At 43.0% G+C, this 21,518-nt stretch overlaps 1 protein-coding gene across 2 annotated transcripts in view; it reads left to right on the top strand.

Moving 5' to 3' along the window:
- Window positions 1-21,518, top strand: part of rd3 (retinal degeneration 3, GUCY2D regulator) — a 97,472-nt gene that overhangs the window by 40,140 nt on the left and 35,814 nt on the right. The window contains exons 2-3 of one of the 2 annotated variants that reach the window (XM_068044979.1): window positions 12,092-12,247; window positions 16,676-16,812. The gene's annotated coding sequence lies outside the window, so the exon portion shown is untranslated. The remainder of the gene's footprint in view (window positions 1-12,091; window positions 12,248-16,675; window positions 16,813-21,518) is intronic. The other variant, XM_068044980.1, reaches the window with a different exon arrangement.

Here is a 21,518-nt window from a genome sequence, read left to right as displayed (position 1 = left end):
CAACACTTTGGATTTCACGAGTGTAGAATATATGTTTTGTGTTAAATAAAAAAAGATACTTTGTTCAAATCTTTAGGCTTCATTGATCACACTAATTGATCATAATGATCTCACTAAATAACACCCCACTGGAAGTGGTTAGCAAATTCTGCTATCTTGGGTCCACGGTGACAGACAATCTGTCCCTTGATGCAGAGCTCGATACACACATAGGGAAAGCAGTTACCACCTTTGGCCAACTTGCGAAACACACATGGGATAACCCAAGCTGAACCTTAGGACCAAGCTGATGATTTATAAGGCCTGTGTTCTCAGAACCTTGCTATATGGCTGTGAAACATGGGCAACTTACAGCTACCAGGAAAAGAAGCTCAATAACTTCCATCTTCGCTGCATTATGGGTATATCCTGGCAGGACAAAATCACAAATGCAGCAGTTCTCTCAGACGCAGAGCTCCCAAGTATGTTGGCACTAATCAAACAAGGTGGCTTTGGTGGATTGGGCATGTCTGCAGGATGGAAGACGGTTGCATACCCTTCTGTATAGTGAGGTAGCTGGGGCCAGACGACCAGTGGTGCACCCAAAGCTCCACTTCGAGGATGCTTTCAAGCATTACATGAGGGCCCTAAATGTCAACTATTGCACTTCCCTCATAGCTGACGAATGAGGGAAACGGCAACACATCATGTGGACTGGTGTGCACTACCATGACGATCAGTTGCTACAGCAGCTTGGCAACAGGTGCCAACATCAAAAACAACAACTCACAGCATCACTTGGCAGCTTCACATGCAGCACTTGTGGCAGAACCTGCCTCTCAAGGATTGACCTTTACAGGCATCAACAAAGGTGCACCAAGAGAAGACACCCCACCTAAATGGATTTTTTGCTGTGTGTCCATCATTTTTCGTAGCTGGAAGGACACCAACCAACCATTGTCTGAAAACCATATGCCATTATGCCTTAATTGTGAGATGTAGATCTCACCCTTCCCCCTTAGGGCTATGCCAATGTGACCACAGCCCTCATTAACATACCATTGTGATGAGAGCCTTCGTTAACATATGCTTTCTCAAGGGCATTAGCACACATTGCATCAGCTTGCAAGACAGGGAATGCAAATGGAAAGGTCATGACAGAGCTCAGGCATTAAGTGAGACTTTATTTGACTGAGAATGGACATCAGGATGGCTGCAAACAAGTCATTGTGAGGTTGCTCTTGCCTCCTTCATGCATAGCTCTACCCGTCTGCCCTCCTGCCTTGGTACCTGAGGATGTGCCAATTCTGTCAGGGTAGGCGCTCTGGACCACAGATCCCAAACGTGAAGATGGCCTACCCTGTGCTCCAGCTGTGTGACCTCACAGACCTATCACACATCAGTTTGCCTACCCTATACTGATTCCCCCACCCCCAGCCCCCCCAAACGCATATTTCACCCCCTTACAAAGTCCCCACTACCCTGGACCCCTTTGCAGAGCTTGCAGCAATGCGCTCCCACAATGGCCTCCAAACCCTCTTTCCCTTTGCAGCAGTGCTAAAGGCTGCCTGCCTGTCACGTCACTATGCCCTCTCGTCTTTGTGCCGCCAGGTTTCACTGGTGATAAAACCAGAGGCACATTAGTGCCTCTGGCCATTCACAGAATTGGCCATAAATCTTTAAATTGCTTATAATGATATTTAACTGTATTTAAATCAGCAGCTCAGCAAATTAAAATAGGTTCCCATCATGTTGCATCAAGAGTGCTGCCATTGTGCTTTCCCACCACTGACAAAATCCAGAACCAACGTCACGATGCCAGTATTGCAATTCTCTGCCACCCACCCCCGCCACCCTGCCACCATTCCCACCCTCCATGGCCGCATATATGTTCAAGTCCCCTGTACTGTTCCACACTGCACCCTGGAACCACAGTATAGCTCACTTGGACTGCCTTGGAATTGGGCACATCACACCATAGGGCATCCTATAACAGACCACATCCTGTATCACATTTTATACTCTTATCACACCACACAAACTGTGTATCATCATACATCACTTCATTTATCTAACTGTTGATCCAAATCTGTACCCATCTTTCCTGGAACTTCATGTTCGAACCACTCCAAACAGGTTACCACCCCTGCCTCAGTACTGAGGAGATATAAGTATGTATTAAATTTCTAGCTTAACAAGTTAAACTATTTAAATACAGGTACAAATAATTGTTGAGTGACATTTCAAAACTTGAAACCCTAATTAATTAAATAAAACACAATAGAGATGGCAGGGCAGATGATGTGCTGCAGCTGTAGCATGTGGGAGCCAGTGGATACCTGTGTGATCCACAGTAACCATATCTGCAGTAAATGTCTGCAGCCCAAGGAACTTTGGCTCAGAGCTTCGGACACTTTGATACATCAGGAAGGGAGAAAGTTACCTGGACGCTTTGTTCCAGGAGGCAGTCACATCCCTTAGCTAAATACTTCAGATTTGGTCCATGGTCAGGGACAGGAGGGTGTAACTATGAGTGAGACAGGTATGGAGATCCAGTAGGTAGCACTGGAGGAGCCTCAACTCTTACACTTGTCCAACAGGTACAGGGTTCTCTACAGCTTGTGTAGATGGGAGCAGGGACTGCTGGGAAGATGAGCAAACTGACCACATCACTGTGGTGCAGGGGCCATTCAAGCTGGGAGAATAAAAAGGAATGTAGTAGTAGTAGGGGACAGTCCAGTTTTTAAAAAATTATTTCATGGGATGTGGGCGTCGCAGGCCAGGCCAGCATTTATTGCCCATCCCTAATTGCCCTTGAACTGAGTGGCTTGCTAGGCCATTTCAAGGGCATGTAAGAATCAACCACATTGCTGTGGATCTGGAGTCACATGTAGGCCAGACCAGGTAAGGATAGCAGATTTCCTTCCCTAAAGGACATTAGTGAACCAGATGGGTTTTTGCAACAATCGACAATGGTTTCATGGCCATCATTAGACTAGCTTTAAATTCCAGATTTACACCCTCCTGTCCCTGACCATGGACCAAATCTGAAGTATTTAGCTAAGGGATGTGACTGCCTCCTGGAACAAAGTGTCCAGGACAGGGTTAAGGACTTAGGGCTCGACAGGAACTTGGAATGGGAGGGGAAGGATCCAGTTTTCGTGGACCATGTAGGCACCAATGACATATGTAGGACTAAAGAAAGGGAGCATGAGCAGCTAGGGAACACAAAGATAATAATCTCTGCATTACTGCTTGAGCCACAAACAAATTAGCATAGGGTAAATAAGATCAGAGAGTTGAACGCGTGGTTCAAAGATTGGTGTGGGAGAAATGGGTTTCAATTCATAAGGCACTGGCACAGGGGAAGGAGGGAGCTGTTCCGTTAGAACGGGCTTCACTTGAACTGAGCTGGGACCAGTGTCCTGGTGAATTTAATAACTAGGGCTGTAGACAGTGGGGGTGGTGGGTTCAGGTGGGGGGAAGTTTAGAATGTTTAACAGAAAGGACAAGGCAATAGGGCAGGGTAGCGATATGGATAATGATAACCAGAGTGTGACAGGAAGGAACAGAGCATATAAACATGAGTGCACCAGCAAATAGGGTCCAAGTAGGGAAAAATGGTAAAAAGGCAGAATTAAAGGCTCTTTATTTGAATGCATGCAGTATTCATGACAAGATAGGTGAATTGATGGCGCAAATAAAAATTAATGGGTACATTGGTTGCAAGGTGACCAAGGCTGGGAACTCAATATTCTAGGGTATTTGACATTTCAAAAGGATAGGAAATAATGAGACAGGATTAATTAATGATCCCATGGTAAGGGATCCTCTTGGGAAGAGTGATTATAACATGGTAGAATTTCACCTTCAGTGTGATGGTGAGAAACTTGGATCTGAAACTAGTATCTTAAACTTAAATAAAAGCAATCACAAAAGTACGAAGATAGAGTTGGCTAAAGTGGACTGGGAAAATAGGTTAAAAGGTAAGATGGTAGAAAAGTGGTGGCAGACATTGAAGGAGATATTTCACAACTAACAACAAAGACATAGTCCATTGAGAAAGACTCGCTGAGAAGGATGCACCATCCGTGGCTAACTAAGGAAGTTAAGGATGGTATCAAATGGAAAGAAAAGGTGTACATTTCTGTGAAGATTAGTATTAGGCCAGAAGATTGGGAAAATGTTAGAAACCAGCAAAGGATGACTAAAAAAAAAGGGAGAAATTAGAATATATGAGTAAACTAGCAAGAAATATAAAAACAGACTGCATGACTTTTATAAGTGGATAAAAAGGAAGAGAGTAATTAAAATAAAAGTTGGTCCCTTAGAGGATGACACTGGAGAATTAATAATGGGAAACAAGGAAATCGCCAAGACTTTGAACAAATATTTTGTATCCGTCTTCATGGTAGAAGACGTTAAAAGTATCCCAGTAATAGTAGAAAATCAGGTCGCAAAAGGGAGTGAGGAACTTAAAACAATCACTATCACTAGAGAAAAAGTACTAGGAAAACTAACGGGACTAAAGGCTGACAAGTTCCCTGCACCTTATGGCCTGCATCCTAGGGTGTTAAAAGAAGTGTCTGCAGAGACAGTGGATGCATTGGTTGTAATCTTCCAAAATTCCCTAGATTCTGGAAAAATTCCAGCAGATTGGAAAATCTCAAATGTGATGCCCCTATTCAAGAAAGGAGGGAGACAGAAAGCAGGAAACTATAGGCCAGTTAGCTTAACATCTGTCATTGGAAAATACTGGAATCCATTATTAAGGAAGTAGCAGCAGGACGTTTAGAAAATCATAATGCAATCAAGCACAATCAACATGGTTTGATGAAAGGGAAATCATGTTTGACAATCTTTAAAAATTATTTCATGGGATGCAGGCATCACTGGCAAAGCCAGCAGTTGTTTCCCATCCCTAATTGCCCTTGACAACTGAGTGCCTTGTTCAGTCATTTCAGAGAGCAGTTAAGAATCAACCACATTGCTGTGTGTCTGGAGTTACCTATAGGCCACACTGGCAGGTTTCCTTCCCTGAAGGACATTAGTGAACCAGATGGGTTTTTATGACAATCAATGATAGATTAATGGCACCATTACTGAGACTAGCTTTCAATTCCAGATTTTTAATTAATTGAATTTAAATTCCACCAGCTACCATGGTGGGATTTGAACCCGTGTCCCCAGGGCATTGCCTGGGCCTCTGGATTACTAATTCAGTGACATTATCACTACACCATCGCACCCCTCCCCCTCCCCCCAGAGCATGGGTGTGTTCTTTGAGGATGTAACAAGCCGGGAGGATAAAGGGGAACTAGTAAATGTAGTGTACTTGGATTTCCAAAAGGCATTCGATATGGTGCCACATAAAAGAGTACTACATAAGATAAAAGATCATGGTGTTGGGGGTAATATATTAGCATTGCTACAACCAGGTGAGAACGAGGTCTAGGGTTCCCTTTCAGCCTTCACCTAGTCTTACTGTAACAGGGTTTTATTTTTAGCTCCACCTTGGTGATACCTTGTTCACCGCTTTCCAGTTATAAGGCAAAGAAACCAGCACAAACAGGTTTTCTTTGGTTTAAAGAAGAAAAGTTGAAATTTATTAAGCTTAAACTTAACTCTAATCCGGTTGATGCCTATGGATACAGGAAGCACCCATGCTAGCATGCATGCACGATACACACAAGCAAATAGAGACAGAAAAGAGCAGAAGAAAAATAAAGTAGAACAGTTTGAGGCAATATCTGAAGAGCTGTTGTGGTTCTTTGAGCTCACTGTAGCGTCCTTGATTGTAGGTAGATCTTGCTTTTTGTTGGGGCCCAGTATTCTTCTTAAACCTTGTTCACTGTAGGAGACTTTTCTCTCTTGGAGTTCATGTGTCTTCAGTGGGTTTTTGGAGTTCCATAAGAAAGAGATGGGAACAGACAGGAGAGGCTGTGGCGAGCCAGCCAGGAGAGGTCTTTTCAAATCCAGGAGCAAACAGCTTTCTGCAGACTCTCTGTTCAAACTGTACAATTCAGAAAAAACCCAGACTGCCAAGCAGGTTAGTCATGTGACTAACTGGTTTGATCACGTCTGTTTGTGGATTGTATAGGAGCAGGGGATAGTTTCTTTGTTCTAAGCACTGTCTGTTAATATGCAAAGATGTCTTTCCAGCCAGGGGCCTGGTAATCCCTTGTGACATGTCTTCTGTTCTTCCCAGCAACAATTTGGAATTTAATATCCATGTGGCGAAATTAATATGCCTCATTCTTGGCTGGTGGAGGCCTGCATGACAACATGAATAGAGGACTGACTAACTAACAGGAAACAGAGAGTTGGGATAAATGGGTGATTTTCAGGTTGGCAAACTGTAACTACTGGAGTGCCACAGGGATCGGTGCTGGGGCTTCAGCTATTTACAATCTATATTAATGACTTGGATGAAGGGGCAGAGTGTATTGTAGCCAAATTCGCTGACGATACAAAGATAGGTGGGAAAGCAAGTTGTGAGGACCACACAGAGAGACTGCAAAAGGATATAGATAGTTTAAGTGAGTGGGCAAAAATTTGGTAGATGGAGTATCATGTGGGAAAATGTGAGGTTATCCACCTTGTTAGGAAGAATAGAAAAGCAAAATGTTTTTTAAATGGGGAGAGACTACAGAATGCTGTGGTACAAGAGATCTAGATGTCCTTGTACATGAATCACAAAAAGTTAGCATGAAGGTACAAGACGTTATTAGGAAGACAAATGGAATGTTGGCCGTTATTGCAAAGTGGACGTTGTAGAAAAATAGGGAAGTCTTGCTACAACTGTACAGGGCATTGGTGAAACCACACCTCGAGTACTATGTACAGTTTTGGACTCTTTATTTAAGGAGGGATATACTTGCATTGGAGGCAGTTCAGAGCAGGTTCACTAGGTTGTTTCCTGGGATGAAGCGGCTGTCCTATGGTGAATGCTTGAGCAGGTTGGGCCTTTACTCATTGGAGCTTAGAATAATGAAAGGTGATCTTATTGACGTGGTTAGGACATTGACAAATTATTGACGTGGTTAGGAAGTTGGTTGAGTGGTAGGCGACAGAAAGTGGGGATAATGGGTAAGTACTCTGATTGATAGGATGTGACTAGTGGTGTCCCACAGGGATCTGTGTTGGGGCCTCAATTATTCACATTATTCATTAACGACTTGGATGATGGCATAGTAAGTCATATATCCAAATTTGCTGATGATACAAAGTTAGGCGGCATTGTAGACAGTCTAGATGATAGCATAAAATTGCAAAGAGATATTGACAGACTAGGTGAGTGGGCAAAACTGTGGCAGATGTATTTCAATGTGGGCAAGTGTGAGATTATCCATTTTGGACCAAAAAAGGATAGTGCAGGGTACTTTCTAAATGGGAAGAGGTTAAGTACAGTGGATGTCCAAAGAGACTTGGGGGTTCAGGTGCATAGATCTTTAAAATGCCACGAGCAAGTGCAGAAAATAATCAAAAGGCTAATGGAATGCTAGCCTTTATATCGAGAGGATTGGAGTATAAAGACATAGAGGTTATGCTGCAGCTGTACAAAACCCTGGTTAGAACCCACTTGGAGTACTGTGAGCAGTTCTGGGCACCACACCTTAGGAAAGATATATTGGCCTTGGAGGGAGTGCAACGTAGGTTTACAAGAATGATACCTGGACTACAGGGGTTAAGTTACGAGGAGAGATTACGGGCGGCACAGTGGCGCAGTGGTTAGCACCACAGCCTCACAGCTCCAGCGACCCGGGTTCAATTCTGGGTGCTGCCTGTGTGGAGTTTGCAAGTTCTCCCTGTGTCTGCGTGGGTTTCCTCCGGGTGCTCCGGTTTCCTCCCACAGCCAAAGACTTGCAGGTTGATAGGTAAATTGGCCATTGTAAATTGCCCCTAGTATAGGTAGGTGGTAGGGAAATATAGGGACAGGTGGGGATGTGGTAGGAATATGGAATTAGTGTAGCATTAGTATAAATGGGTGGTTGATGGTCGGCACAGACTCGGTGGGCCGAAGGGCCTGTTTCAGTGCTGTATCTCTAAACTAAACTAAACTAAATTAGGCCTGTTTTCGCTAGAATTTAGAAGGCTAAGGGGTGATCTGATCGAAGTCTTCAAGATATTAACAGGAAAAGATAGGCTAGATAAAGATAAACTATTTCCACTGGTTGGAGATTCTAAAACTTGGGGGCATAGTCTAGAAATTAGGACCAAACCATTCAAGAGAGATGTTAGGAAGCACTTCATCATGCAAAGGGTGGTAGAGGTTTGGAACTCTCCCCCACAAACAGCAGTTGAAGCTGAAACAGTTGTTAATTTTAAATCTGAGATAGATAGATTATTGTTAAGCAAAGATTTAATATGGGCCAAAGGCAGGCATATGGAGTTTGGCCGCGGATCAGCCATGATCTCATTGAATGGTGGGGCAGGCTCGAGGGGCTGAATGACCTACTCCTGTTCCTATCTTCCTACGTTCCTATTATTGAGACATCTAAGGCTCTGAGGGGCTTGATAGGGTAGATGCTGAGATTCCACCTTGTGAGGGAATCTAGAACTAGGGGGCATGGTTTCAGAATAAGGGGTCTCCCATTTAAGATGGAGATGAGGTGGAATTTCTTCTCTGAGGGTCGTTAATCTTTGGAATTCTCTCGCTCAGAGAGAGTGGAGGCTGGGTCACTGAATATATTCAAGGCTGAGTTAGACTGATTTTTGATCTACAAGGGAATTGAGGGTTATGGTGGGACGGGGGTGGGGACAGGCAGGAGAGTGGACTTGAAGCCACGATCAAATCAGCCATGATCTTATTGAATGGCGGAGCAAGCTTGAGGGGCCACATGGCTTACTCATGTTTTTCTTATGTTCTCAGCTCATCTGCTGCTGAAACCCTCATCCATTGCTTTGTTTCCTCCTGCCCTGAATCCTCTGAGAGCTCTGCGCTCCTCCAATTCTGGTCTGTTTTGCATCCTCAATTTTAATCGTTCTACTAGTGTTGGCTATACCTTCTGCTGCCTTGGCCCCAAACTTTGGAATTCCCTCCCTAAACTTCTCCACCTCTTTTTCCTCCATCAAGATGCTTCTTGAAATCTACGTCTTTGACCAAGCTTTTGGTCACCTGTACTAGTATTATCTCATATATCTTGGTGTCAAATTTTGTTTGATAAGGCTCCAGTGAAGCACCTTCAGATGTTTTATTATGTTAAATGCACTCTGAAACTGCAAGTTGTTGTTATTGTAAATATTTATAAATCTGCTTTTATTCTGTCTCTTCAGAGATTCCTCTGATCTTCTGCTGTAAATTACATTGGGAGATTGGGTCAACTCTGTAGAAACTCTCCCCTACCTCTGAAGATAAAACAAAGTCTAATTTTGTTTATCAGTAAGTACTGCTGACATCAGGGCTCTGGATGGGAGAAGTTACTGAGCCTGAGGGAGTTAAATTGATATCAGTAGATATAATTGGCAACTCACGATGCTTGTTATTTCAACTCCCCCGCACAGTCATTAATTAACAGAATGAAAAGTAAAAAGGTGCTTACGTGAATGAAATTATTTTGATTTTAAAGAATCCCGATAATAATCTTACTGATATTCAAAGATGCCCATCATCCATATTATCAAAATTATATACAATTCAAATTATTAAAAAAAATCTGTACTCCATCAAGACTCAGTGCTTTCAGAAGAGAGGAGAAGAAAGGTGGATAGGAGAGGCAAAACAATGGATAAATAAATTTAATACAGATAAATGTGAGGTTATGCATACTGGCAATACATACATTCCATGAATAATATTGTAATAGCTAAGGACAAATTTGAAAATGATCTAGGAGTCATTGTGGAACTAATGCTCAACCAATGCAAAGTAGCAATCAATTAGCCAATTTAATGTTGAACTAAATAGTCAAAACAGTAGAATAAAAGTCAGAGGAATTCATAATGGTCTGGTAATGGTGTCATGTTCTGGTCACCAAGACAGAAAGGAAATATTGAAGTGTTGGAAGCAGTGAAAGAAGAGTAACAAGGGTTATCTCTAGTCTTGGGAGTCTGAATTATGAGATAAGATTGAAGAAACCTGGTCTGTTCTACGTTGAGAGATTATAAACGATATGAAAATAGGCTCCTGGATAGAATCCCTTTTGGACCCGAGCATTAGCAATCTAAACTCATCACATCCAGCCCTGTCCCCTCTGACATGGCTTGCCTTGTAAACTCCATTCCTAACAAAGACTAGTAGGAAGTCCCAAACGAGTTTATGATCTGGCATATCTGGGTCCTGGCATTCTTCTGAGCTTTTCTGCCAGACTCTAGCTGGAATTATAGTGGCAGTACACTAAATGGTTGAGGAAATTCAATTGTATTGCTCTATATGCTCCAGACAAAAGGAATGCCTCCTACATGAACTAAAAGGACTGCTACCACATCAGTGTGAAGCTTATGTATGCCCTTTCACACCACATCATGCAAGTCACTGCCAAATTTACACAGTAGTTATGATACTAATATTTTTTGCCATTCTTCCATTCCACAGACAGGCAAGCACTGGATCCTGGAGGACAAAAGATAGCCACTGTTGCCTTGTCTCATCAGACCTCTGTAGCAGACACTTACAGAAGGTTGGCACAGATGAAGCCCATGCTACCCATAGGGGTATCAATAAGAATATGATTAGCATGTAGTGCTTCTGGTGTCTGGAGAAGTTAGGGGTGTTGTAAAGTGGCCAGCTAAAGTGATCATTGTGTTTGCTACATTTTATATATAGAAAGAGGCACCCATCTGGAGGAGCTGCAGGAGAAGGCCACGAAAAGCAACTGCAGGTGGAGGCGCAGGAGCAGAAGAAGCAGAGGAGATCACTCTGCCAGGCTATTTGCCAGCTGCCAGCAGGATTCAGCAAATCCTAATTTAGGATGAAATTTTCTGGACACAAGAACCATTGCCTCCACTCCCAAACACCATGAAATAAATGGGTGGGAGTCGAGCATTTTGACACCTTAAAGGGCGGCAATCCGAGGGGATAGCGGAGTGGGGTTGGGGGCGGGAAGAATCGTGGTGGGACGAGCAGTGGGTGGGAAGATTTGGGGTAGGAGGAGCGTTAATGCTCACTGATAACTGCAAATTGCATTGAGGTAATTGACCTCATATTGAATACCTTAGTGAAGTGGCCATTCATTTCCAGGACCAATGGTAATAGCTGGAGGTGGATTGGCAGTGGTAAGTAGTGAATTGCTATTGTTCCTGCATTACCACCTCATTCCTGCCCCAAACCAGGGATGAAAATCAGTCCCCAGCTTCCCTGCCCCATGTAATAAATGATAATCCCTAACATTCCTTGGCCCATCCTCATTCACCCTTCCCACAGCAAAATATTTTTGTCCTAACCACGTGGGCAATAATCTGGCACAGCAAGAATAAATGGAGTGAAATCAGGCAGGTTCTATAACAGGTGGGCTATCCTTTCTGGCAAATTCTGCCCAGGTGGTAAAGATTAAAATTGACCCCAATTTCTCTGTGCACATTTTAGATCTCAGTCTCTGCAATGAAACTCAGCAACTGCTATTCCCAAAGCATTTATTAAGGAAATAATTAAGTGTTTGTGAGTCTAGTGGCTGTTACCATGGTGCTTCTCCTTCCTATGAGTTGGTATGTGCTGTGTGTGACTAACTATTCTGGTGCTTATTTGTATTTGAATCCTTGTTATTGGAGCATGTGAAGTCACTATGAAGCCTATGTTTATGGCACATGCTCCTGGGATTGATGTGGCTCTTCATTTGCGTAAGTATTTCCCCCTAATGGGCCTGCTTCTGTCTGTGGCACACTTGCTGTTATGGGGGCAGCCTGGCATTGCCTACTTTCTAGTTCCACTGAAGTCATGGTGGATTTGTGTGGATGTGTTGGCCTTGAGAGAGATGGCAAATAGCCCATTGACTGCTCTGCCCAGTCTATGCTAGAAGACTCAGGGAGGTGACTTCTCTTTTGGGTGCAATTTCACATCCACCCCATTCCTGATCCATTTGTCAAAGCTATGAAAACATGAGGTAGCTTTTCACCCTCACCCCTTATTGGTCACCTATTGTAGAACATGCTGATTTTCTTTTTCATTCATTTACAGGATGTGGGCGTCACTGGTAAGGCTAGCATTTATTTCCCTTGAGAAGGTGGTGGTGTGCCACTTTCTTGAACACATCTAGGTGGCTTGCTAGGCCATTTCAGAGGGCAGCTAAGAGTCAACCAATGTGGGTCTAGAGTCACATATAAGCCAGACCAGGTAAGGATGGCAAACTTCCTTCCCTAAAGACCATGAGTGAACCAGATAGGTTTTTACAACAATATCGTAGTTTCATGATCACCATTATTGATAGTAGTTTATTTTGTTCCAGATTTTATTTAATTAATCAAATTTCATTCCCTAATGCCATGGGGGGGCGGGGAATTTGACCTCATGTTTCCGGATCATTAGTCCAGGCCTGTGGATTACTAGTCCAGTAAAATACCACTATGCTACTGTACCATTAATTTTAATGTAATAAAAATCAGGCAGGTTCCAAAATAGGCAGGCAATCCTTGCTGCCAGATTCCTGCCCAGGCAGTGAAGATGGAAATTTAAGACCCTGTTTATTAGTTTCTTTTGTGGGTAAATAAGTACCATCCAGGGAAATGAAAGCATGGATATGTTTTTGATTTTACTGTCTCCATTTGTTCTGCTAATTCTAGTTTGTATTTTTTATCTGAAATGAATCGGCCAGTAAGAATGCTCTCTTTTCACAACTTGTCGCTTCACAGATTTATCTTGTAAAAAAAAGAAAATGTAAGGCTTGATTTGGTCAAAATGCTACTGCTGATTTCCAGAGTTGAGCTGGCTGTTTGATTGACACCAAGTGTTGCTGTTGAGAGCTTTCATACAGTTCTTCATCCAACTTAATTTAGTCCATCAAGTCAGTTATCATTAAACTGCAGATGGTGCACTCACTCTGATTAATATGGGATGATGACTGACAGTATTGTTCGTCCTTCATGGACTACTGTGGGAAATGCTTCACAGTATTAATGTGATAACAGCTCTTGATGGAAATAATCGTTTCTCTTTTGCCATTGTCTTTTTATTGAGAATTTTTTTTTACCATATTGTTGCAACCTTAATAGTAACAGCACAAAACACATAAAGTTGAACTGAAAACAGGAAAAATAAGCCCAAAATAAGTAACTAGAATATATTGTATATGGAAAACTGCTTGACATCAGATTGATAAATATTATAAAAGTACTTGCAGTGGAAAATCATTTGAATTTTAGGAATACTGTAGTTCAGTAAATGCAAATGATGGGAGAGGTAATAGTATATCCATAGTCTCCACTCAATTCTATCAATAAAAACCCATGAAATGTTTTAATTTAAATAAAATATGCCATTCATCTTCATTTTGCAGATTTTTGGTGTAAATATCTTTTAGTTTGTTCATACCAGAGAATATGGGCTGGAAATAGCAGAAGCCTGCCAGTTGGGTTGCCGAGAGAATATGGATATATTTCCAGCCCCATCTCCTATGTTCCTCAGTCTTTACTAACAGACTGCAAACACTGAGTTGTCACCCACGATGACAGTGGGAAAGTACAAAATCTTAAAAAAACATACAAAATACTCTCCTATTCTCCTTTGCAATATTGTAGATTATAACATAATCAGAAAGGATGAGAGAAAGTTGAGGGGAGGGATTAACTGTACTAATTAGGGATAACATAATGGTAGTAGAAAAAAGGGACATAACTAACAAGGTTAGAAAAGAATCCATATGGATTGAAATAAAAGACAGGACAGGATCGATCATGCTAATGGGGTATACCGCAGGCCACCTAATATTGGAAAGGAAGTGGAGGAAGAAATATATAATCAAACATCTGAAATGAACAAAGGACATAGAATAGTTATCATGGGATATTTTAACGAGCCTCAAATAAACTGGCAAGGAGAAGTAGCAAAAGGGTTACAGTTTTTACAATGTGTGTAGAACTCCTTTCCTTACCAAGTATGTAAAAAGCCCAAGAAGAGAGGAAGCATTGTTAGATCTTGTAATGAGAAATGAACAGATAAGAGAAGTAAGATAAGGGAACATCTAGGCAACAGTGATCACAACATAACAAGGTTTAAGATTAAGATAAAGACCAAAGTAATAAATTGGAAAAAGGCTGATTTTAAGAGAATGAAATTGGATTTAGGTTAAGTAAATTGGAAAATGTTACTGGAAAACAGAAATAGAACAGCAGTGGAAAACATTTAAAATCATGATTAATAGAGTCCAGGAGAAATATATACCATCAGTGTTAGGGGTGGGGTGGTGAGGAGAGGTGACTGCGATGGGAAATCTAGTGATGTCTACAAAAAGTAATTTTATGTGTTTTGTATATGTATATATAGAGAAAAAAGTGTTATGCATTTAAGGACTGTTATTATGTGTTAGACCGTTAGGAACTGAGATACTTCATGAACTTTAATATAATGAACCATTATGCATTTAAAACAAGAACACACTAGCCAGTAATGACACTCCATGGTTGAATAAAGAAATAGGGGCAAAATTGAAACAAAAGAGAAAGGCATCCACTAAGTACATAGACAATAAAGGAGAGGATGACAAAAGGGAATATGAAAAGCTTAGGAAAGAAATCAACAAAACAATTAATATGGCAAAGAGAAATGAAAAAATTAAAATATCAAATTTGAAAAGAAATAGTAAAATATTCTACAGACATATAAATAAAAGAAAAATTAGGATAGGGATAGGCTCACTAAAGGATGCACATGATAATCTCAAAGGTAATGATGGCAAAATGGTAATAATATTAAATAATTACATTGTGGGGATATTTACCAGGGAGTTTAACATGGTGGACATCACAGTAGAAGAAGAGATCAATAAGGATAAGACTTTTAAGATTGTGGGGGGGGGGGGGGGGGTTAATTGATAAATTTATCAGAATTAGAGAGGATAAAACCCCAGATCTGGATGGATTGCATCCATGTACATTAAGAGAAGGTAGGGAGATGGGTAGAGATACTATTGAATATATATAAACAGTTCGTAGAAAAGGGAATAGTGCCAGAGGAGTGGTGGACAGATAATGTGATTCCTATATTTTATATATATAAAAGGGAGATAGAACAACTCCAGGGAACTACAGACAAATCAACTTAACATTGGTGGCAGGGAAGATAATGTAATAGAAAAAAAAATTTAGAAACTGAAAATATAACAGAGTAGCCAGCTTGGATTCTAAAATGGAAGGTCATGTTGGACCAGTCTTATTGCATACTTTGAAGAAGTGACAGAAAGGGTTGATAAGGGTAATGCACTTCGTGTTGCAGGCAGCAATTGTTTTCCTCATATTACACATCTCCATATGAAGAAGCAAAATGATTTAAGTGGATTGATTTAAGCAATAGATGTAATATACTTAGATTTTCAAAATGCCTTTGTTAAGGTACCACATAGTAGATTCATGACTAAGGTCAGATCAAGTGGAGTCAGGGGTCAAGTAGCAGTATGGATAACAAGCTGGCTACAAAACAGAAAACAAAGTAGGGGTTAAAGGTAGTTACTTAGATTGGCAAATAGTGGGAAGTGGCGTTCCACTAGAATCGGATCTGGGATGACTGTTGTCACTATTTACATAAATGATTTGGACTCAGGAATTGGAAGTGCGATTTCAAAATTTGTGGATGGCCCCAAATTGGGGGTGGAGGTGGTGATGGTAGTGGTATAGATAATACAGAGGAATACCATGATAAAATATAGGAAGATGTTAACTAACCTGCCGAATAGATGTGTAATTGTCAAATGAACTTCAGAATAGATAAATGTGAGGTGGTATATTTTGGTCAGAAGAAAAAGGGCTACATACTCCATGGAAAATAGAGTCTAATAAATGGTAGAGGAACAGAGAGATCTCGGGCTACAGATCCACAAATCACTCAAAGTAGTAACACATAGCCATTAAAAAAAGAACACTCTGGGGTTCATTTCTAGATGAATAGAATTGAAAAGCAGAGAAGTTATCTTAAACTTGTATAGAACAATGAAGTGCTATGAACAGTTCTGGTTTTCATACTATATAAAGGACTGGAGAAGGTGCAAAAAAGGCTTGGTACAATGGTACCAAAACTGATAGGTATAATCCATCAGGAAAGACTAAACAGGCAAGGGCTCATTTCCCTAGAAAAAAAGCAGACTAAGGGATGGCCTGATAGAGGTTTTTGCGATTATGAAAGGGTTTTATAGGGTATATGTAGAGCAGTTTCCACTTGCAGGTGAGACAGAACTAGGGACCATAAATATAAGATAGTCATTAATAAAACCAATCGGAAATTAAGGAGAAACTTCTTTCCCCAGCAAGTGGTTAGAATGTGGAACTTGCTACCACAAGAAGTAGTCGAGGCGATTAGCATAGATGCATTTAAGGGAAAGCTAGATAGCACATGAGGGAGAAAGGAAAAGAAAGATATGTTGATGGGATTAGATGAAGAAGGGTGGGAAGAGGCTCGTGTACAGCACAAACACCCACATGGACTTGTTGGACTGAATGGCCTGTTTCTGTACTGAAAATTCTTTGTAATATGCACAACCATTTTCTGAAAGCAACGGATCATCTGAATTTAAAGTGTGCCTGAATTTTTCTAAGTCCTTTGGATTTGTTGTTACAGATAGCTGCACTTGATTTTGAATGCATGATACTTTTTTGGACCACTGAATCCCTCACAAATGAGCAAATCAGAAGCACATATAGCTTTTCACCTGGACCATTATTGCTAGGGAGAAGGAAGAGCAGCATAGTTTGGAGGTAAGGAGAAACAGAAGAAAGTAGCCAACCAGACATTAACCCTCAAATATTTTACAGACCTATGAGGACCTTTTTGAGGAGTTTTGCATGAGAAGAGTTAACTTCTCAGAAGCTGCTATAGGGCATCCCTGTGACCTGATGTACGAAGATCTCAACTCATGCTCCTCTCCCAGCGCAACTCTATCTGTGGCAATGAAGGTCACCACTGCCTTCAACTTTTCTGCGTCAAGTTTCTTTCTCCTTTCAGACAGCCTTCGGAGTTCTCTTCAACATAAGCCAAGGAGCAGTAAGGACAATTGGAAGAAGCCCTGAGGGTAGCAAGGGCGCAGAATGTATTCTGGGTGGGGGACTTCAATGTCCAACACCAGGAGTAGTCCGTTTTTCGGATGCTTCACTACAGGTCCTCCTTCAGGCGGTTGAGGAGAGGCCTGATATCCTCTTCAACCCAGATGGTAGAAGGCGACCGTCGACAGTGACAAAGAGGGCCTGGCTGGAGGTCGCAGAGGAGGTCAGCAGCCGTGGCGTCGTTCGGCACACATGGATACAGTGCCGCAAGCGCCTCAATGACCTGCTTCGCTCTGGGGCCATCCACAAATTTTGTCAAGGGAGGGTGTATTTGTATTCATGATGCAAAGTGGAACCCCTGTGTGATCATTGCCTGGCTGCCTCCTTGCATTGGGATACAAGATGGGCATATGTGAGATGAACGTTAAGGAGGGATTGATGAGGGCACGCTCAGCAATGGCACAGCAGTTAAAAGCCACATCAACCCATTTGGGTGATTGCGTGAAATGCGCACAAAAATGTTTGACCTAATTTTTTTCTTTCATTAGGAAAAGAGGGCACATAACGCCAGAGAGAGGTCCCGGACAGGTGGTGGCATGGCCTGTCCAGCATTCCTCAGTAGAATGGAGGAGGACGCATTGATGATAGCAGGGGAGGAAGGAGGACAAGCCGTAGCAGATGGCGAGGCCGGCGGACAAGGCCATGATCGTGAGTGATCCAGAAAGTGGTGTATTAGTGCATTTCGGGGGGGAGGGGGCAGGGTGGGGGAGGTTGATGGGCCAATGTTGTCATGATTTACTAATGAACATAATTTGGCCCTCAAAAGTCCCATCACACTGATGTGACCATAATGGACTCAAATACATGTTCTCCACTCTGGCTTTCTGATCAAACTGATCAATATGATTTTCCCAGCAGGTGACCGACTGCATGGAACAGGAAGCGTCTCAGTTGTACCACCATACACCTCTGAGGTTGAGGAGGGCGCCTCAGAGGGCGCACCGTCACATCCTCGCGACGCACCAAGCACCAGCGCAGATACAGACACCTCGGTTGGGATTTGCGTGTCCGTGCATTCGATTTCACATCCAGGTGTCAGCACAGCACAGGTGCCAGGCCAGCCACCGGAGGCAGAATCGGCCGATGCCTCACACAGTCGGAGGAGTGTGGGAGGCCAGGTCAGTGCAGAGCAGCAAGCTGATGACATGCCTTTGAGAACATCCATTTGGCAGGAGATGTTGCAGGTACAGCAAGCAGTCCTTGAAAATCTGGCGGAGCTGCCTGAGACAAATCGCGCAATTAATCAAACTCTGGCTACATCCATCCAGATAATGAGTTCTGCTCCCTCTCAGGCAATTGAACATCTGGCTTCCTCCATTGACAGATTGGTGGCTGCAATGGAAGGGCCAGTTCTGGATGCACTTCCTGATGTCAGATCGATTGTGGCCTCCCTGGACCAGAGCACCAGAGAGCAGAATCTGATGCGCTGGTGCCAGGTTGAGGCCGCTCATCCCTCTGATGTCACCATTGAGGATCGTCCGAGCCTCATGAGGGCACAGGGGCAGCAGATCGCATATGGGAGCTCCTCTCAGGGCAACTCTGATGCATCCTCCAGCTCCTTGCTCCCTCTGCGAAATCCAAGAGTGTTACAGGGTACTCATGAGATTTCTCAGGAGAACCTTGAGATGCCGGGGCCCTCATGGCCGCGAGCAAGCAGAGGACGTCCGCCAAAGTCATCACAAGCAGGGCAGCAAACAGTTCAGCCACCTGCCTCTGGTGTGTCTGGTGGCGAGGGATCATGCACCCGAAAGAGCACTCAGAAAAGATTTAAGAAATCACTTTAACATCACTAATGGTTCACAGGGTGAATTGAAAGGTTTTTTATTTGAATGTGTTATAAAATATTGTAATAAATCGGGTTCTCTGAGATTTCGTCATGGCTTTCCTGAAGTCAATTCCAACATCGTTGCTCAACAAAAGTAGTTCAACATGTGAGGTCTCACACCTGGGTGGCGTTCCACATGATGTGAAGGATTGTATCGTTGCATTCTCTCTCCCCGTGAAGGTGAGTGAACTTGTCCTTTCAGACCCTCACAATTAGTCTTGTCATACGGTAATCCCAATTGTGCGAAAATTTACAGATTCTCAATGGAAACGTCTGCCTCTTAAAGATACCCTTGTCTCTCGAGCACTTAGATCCAAATTAAATTCAGCTTCCTCTCCATGACCATCAAGTCAGTGGTGTCCAGCTTCATCATCAGAAACATCATCGTCATCTGATGACACATCGCACTGACATTGATCCTCCCCCAGTGCCTCTCCATTTTCAGTCGCCAGGTTATGCAAGGCACAGCAGACAACAATTATTCTTGAAATCCTTGAAGGTGCGTACTGCAGTGCTGCACCTGAGCGGTCAAGACACCTGAGCCTCATCTTAAGTAGGCCTATAGTTTGTTCGATGGTCACTGTGGTGTCTGCATGGCTCCCATTGTATCGTTCCTCCGCATGACCCCTTGGATTCCTCACTGATGTCATGAGCCATGTCTTCAGAGGATAACCCCTGTCGCCAAATATCCATCCCTCCATTCTGTCTGGAGGCCTGAAAAGTGCAGGTACATGGGAGTTTCGTAGAATGAAGGCATCATGACAAATCTCAGGGTAACAATGCATCAGTCACAACCTTGATGCAGTGGTGCGCTGCTGCTTGTGAGACTCCCCACAAGTCTGCTGCTGAGACTTGGAATGAGCCAGACGCACAGAAGTTAAGAGATACTGTAACCTTTCGAGCGACCGGCATTGGATGGCCTCCGATACAGTTTGAGGAAACATCCAGTGCCAACATCTCACAAAGAGATGTGACAGTCTCCCGTGACAGCCGCAGTCTTCTTCTGCACTGGCGATCTGACAGCTGCAGGTAGCTCAGACGTGGCCGGTATGCCCCTCCTGGTGGGTAGGCACATATCCTGACATGTGTTCGCTAACGGGCGACTCTGCCACCTGCTCTCCCTCCCACATCACGATGGTGCACTGGGTCAGCTTGTTGCACGTTCTCCTGCCCATTTGTCCTTCTGTCCCTCATAGGGGCAAGGTCCTCCTCATCTGATGATCCACCTCCTCACTGAACAATTCCCATTGCTGTACTACTTACCAGATGCTCTGACCACAGGTATTAGCTTCCAGCAGTTAGGACTGGCTCATGAGATCCCCTTCCTTTCACCACATAAATCAAAGTTGATGGGTCCCCATCAGCAGTGCAGAACACTCAGATGAATCCTTTAGCACTAGTTACAAGTCACACACCTTGTCAGGATATACAATTGGCATTAGAATTAGTTCAGAGTAAAACTGAAAATTGTACTTCCAACTCCCTCCTGAATCAATGCCTGCCGCCCTTATGTACCTGCCGGATGGCCGACACGCCCCACGAGCCGATTTACGGACGTTAAATCAGACCTCAGACGTAAAATTGTAGTCAATTGCTTTGTAAACGACCTCAATGACCTTTCAATTACTTGTAGTCGGGCGGCAAGCGCAGACTCGCTCACACCCGACTTCCAACATTGGTAAAATGACGTCTGCGCATAATGACGCCGGGGACATGGCCCGACGTCATCGCGCTTCATTTTACCATCCGGACACCTCCGAAGAGACACGTTTAATGTTGGTAAAATTCCGGCCAAAGAGTCTGCAAAGGGATATAGATAGGTTAAGTGAGTGGGCAAAAATTTAGCAGATGGAGTATAATGTGGGAAATTGTGAGGCTATCCACTTTGGTAGGAAGAATAGAAAAGCAAAATTTTATTTAAATGGAGAGAGACTACAGATGCTGCGGAATAGAGAGATCTGGGTGTCCTTGTACATGAATCACAAAAGGTTAGCATGCAGGTACAGCAAGTAGTTAATAAGGCAAATGGAATTTTGGCCTTTATTGCAAAGGGGGTGGAGTATAAAAGTAGGGAAGTCTTGCTACAACTGTACAGGGTGTTGGTGAGACCATACCTAGAGTACGAGTACAGTTTTGGTCTCCTTATTTAAGAAGGGATATACTTCCACTGGAAGCAGTTCAGAGAAGGTTCACTAGGTTGAGTTCATGCCAGCTCTCCATGGAGCAATCCTGTCAATCCCAGTCCCCCTGTTCAATCCCCGTAGCCCTGCAAGTCAGTTTCCTTCAGGTGGCCATCCAATTTCCTCTTGAAGTCATTGATTGTCTCCGTTTCCACACCCTTGTGGGCAGCGGGTTCCAGGCCATTACCGTAAAAAAGTGTTTCCTCATATTCTCCCTGCATCGTTTGCCCAAAACTTTCAATCTGTGTCCCCTAGTCCTTGTACCATTAGTTAATGGGAACAGTTTTTCCTTGTCTAGCCTATCTACTAAGCCTGTCATAATCTTGTACACTTCCTATTAAATCTCCCCTCAATCT

This window comes from Heterodontus francisci, chromosome 13 (genome assembly GCF_036365525.1).
Source record: "Heterodontus francisci isolate sHetFra1 chromosome 13, sHetFra1.hap1, whole genome shotgun sequence".
Lineage (NCBI taxonomy): Eukaryota > Metazoa > Chordata > Chondrichthyes > Heterodontiformes > Heterodontidae > Heterodontus > Heterodontus francisci.
The sequence above is the reverse complement of the archived record's forward strand: the minus strand, read 5'-3'. Positions and strand labels throughout refer to the sequence as shown.